The 2,970-nt window shown below is 44.2% G+C and overlaps 1 long non-coding RNA gene across 1 annotated transcript; it reads right to left on the reverse strand.

Annotated features, from left to right (window-relative positions):
* Nucleotides 1-1,958: 1,958 nt before the first annotated feature.
* On the reverse strand, nt 1,959-2,260 carry LOC143809840 (uncharacterized). Its single transcript, XR_013222481.1, has 3 exons — nt 2,221-2,260; nt 2,081-2,141; nt 1,959-1,997 (listed from the first exon to the last, which is right to left on the reverse strand). It is a non-coding gene; the product is annotated as an uncharacterized LOC143809840 (long non-coding RNA).
* Between the last annotated feature and the right edge of the window lie 710 nt (nt 2,261-2,970).

Raw genomic sequence — 2,970 nt, forward strand, 5'->3', positions numbered from 1 at the left:
AAGGGGGGCTGGTGATAACAGACAAACTGTTATCGAAGGTGCAAGATCCAAGGAACAAATGGAGGAGGAAGAGGTGATGGACAAGCAACTGTCAGATGAAGAGGATAATCCTCCTTTCTCTGTTGTTCATGATTGGCGGGAGGGGACAGAGGAAACGAGCCTTATTGTTACCCAGCTATCAACACAGCATGGACTTGACCTTCATGGTAGAGACCAACATTTGAGTGCATTCTTGCTGCTCTAACTGCAACGTGATCCCCATATAGTTATGATCACAAATAGTACTGACTACTGGGTTGCCACTCTGTTAGATCCACGTTATAAGTACAAATTTTGCCAGATGCTTCCCGCCCTGGATAGGGACCCGCGAATGCTGGGAGTATCAAAACATGCTTTTAGACAACCTTAAGAGAGCTTTTCCCCAAGACAGCAGTGAAGCATACAGTTTGCATCGCAGCTCTAGACTTCCAGCCTCCGTCACTTCAATTCATCAATGCCAAAACTTTAGCAGCAGCAGTAGTGTAAGTGGAAGAAGCTATTTCTGTGAGTCCTTTGACACTTTTTTTAGACCAGCTCATGCACCAGCACAACATAGTTCAAGTTTTACGTGTGGTGAACGAATGGAGAAATGGTGCAGGAGTATCTAGAACTGAATATCAATACCATCAGGGAGGGTTTGGACCCTTTCACAATTTGGTCTTCCAAAATGGATGAGTGACCTGAGCTCACCTCTCACGCCTTGGAAGTTTTATTGTGCCCGGCAGCCAGCGTTCTCTCAGAATGTGTCTTCAGCGCTGCTGGTATTGTCATGACGGATAAATGCAGCCGGCTGTCCCCTGAAAGTGTAGACCACCTAAATTTAATCAAGATGAACAAATCATGGATCTCCAAGGACTTTTGCACCCCAATCGCAGACTGTACAGACTAGGTGATATTGCTATTTTTAGCGTGATGCCTTAATGTCACGTAACTGCACTCTGTGATATCTTTAGTGTGGCTTCTGTGCCTGCTGATGTTGCTGCTGATGATGATTTTAACACAAATTTGTGGAAGTGTGAACATTCATGGTTGGTCTACATCTACTCGGTAGGCTGTAGTGGAAGATGTGTCGGTCTCAATTATACTATTCCTATTCTTGTGACAGTTATTCTACTTCGGTGGTGTCTGGCCTCATTTTTTAAAATGTGAAAACTTCAGGTTGGGTGTCCATCTGCTGGACAGGGTGTAGTGGAAGATCTGTTGGTCGTTATTATACTATTTCTACTGTGCTGAAATTAATGATACTTTTGTGGTGTCTGTCAGTAATTTTTGGAAATGTGAACGCTCCTGGTTGGGTGTCCATCTGCTGGATTGCGTGTAGTGAAAGACCTGTCGGTCCCTATCTTACTAATTCTACTGTGGTGAAATTGATGCCACTTTGGTAGTGTCTATAAACAGCAAGAAAGTCTAGCACTCAACTTCAGTGAACGTAAGTAACGTTTTATTTTGTAGCACTCGAAACGTTTCAGTCCTATTGTGGACTTTCATCAGTCACTACAATGTGATAAAGGATAAAGTAAAATAGTACAACCAGTACAAAAAAAACTACAAATAAAGTATGTACAGTACAATAAACAACATGAACATGACAAATAAACACATAGGGTTCACTTGAAGTGGAGGTCAAAAGAAATTTGCACTACGAGGAAAAAGAATGTCTGCAGTGGAAAGTAGCAAGTGATCTTAGCTCAGGTATTAATTGAAAAGAGTGCTATGGAGCGTTAACATGTGATACATAAGAGCAAATCAGACATACCGTGCCAGTGTAGGCTTATGGGGTCAGTAAGGCGTAAGGAAGTAAGGGCTGCAGGCCAAGGTCTGTGATGAAAACGCGATATGCCAAGGAGGAGAGAATGATGTTAAGTCAGGGATTATGGTGGTAAGAAGTTAGTGATATGTGTTAGGTACTTACATATAAGAGGAACCCCGTATGGCACAAATGAGGAGGGTAATATATGCTGTGAATAAAATAGATAGAGCGGTTGTACAAAGTGGCAATATGAGAGATATCAGGTTGCCTGATGAAAAAAGGAGTTGGTACCTTAGCTGTGGTATCTAAGTCATGGGCGAGAGTACCTGAAGTGGTACGTGGCTCCTAAGAGCTGGGAGGACAATGGAACATACGTTAGTATCGGTGCAATGCAGGTGAAATATCGCCGATAGTGGGAGTGAATGTCTTACCAGAGTTAGTGCCGATTGGAGAGGGGTGCTTCCTTCAGACGCGGTATCCGCCGCTTGTCTGAGGAGGGGGGGACCCCTGTGTCCATTTGTAGTGTCCCAAATAGGAGCCGGGACTGTGCAGGGCGGGACCGCAGTACCGGAAGTGACGATGCGGCTTGGAGCGCAAACCGGAAGAAGATGGCGGTATAGGTGTAAGGAACGGTATGCGTTCCACCGATGTTAATCCCCACTGAGGAGATAGAAGGGGAGGAGATTGCGTGGTGCAGCTGCGCAAAGTATGCATGGAGGAGTGCCGTGGGAGTGACCTAAGAAATACAATGAAGTACAGCGGGTGGGATCGTATAAGGAGGTGCCGCATATGTATAGAGGATCGGGAGAGTAATGTTAGATGTAGCTAACTGGTGGAGATCAAACGCCTGTAAAGGAATAGATGGTGAACCAGTCATACAAAAAACAAATGATGGTGCCCCGGAGAGAAATGTGGTCGAGTATCAATGAGGCATATCAGGTCCATAGTGAAGTAGCAAGATGATAGGTGGTGATGATAGCGTGCCCATATATCCAATCTAGTAGAGACGGTTCTAAAAAGAATAAGATCATGAGTTAGAAAGTGGTAAAAAAACAAGTATCAATATGCACAAATACCATCAGCATGGACCATAAAGCATATTTATGTAAAAGCAGACAGTTCGTATTCCCTGTTTAATCCTTTTGGGGACAGTGTGTCGAGGGTGTGGATCCAAAAGGCCT

The sequence above is a fragment of the Ranitomeya variabilis genome, chromosome 2 (genome assembly GCF_051348905.1).
Source record: "Ranitomeya variabilis isolate aRanVar5 chromosome 2, aRanVar5.hap1, whole genome shotgun sequence".
NCBI lineage: Eukaryota > Metazoa > Chordata > Amphibia > Anura > Dendrobatidae > Ranitomeya > Ranitomeya variabilis.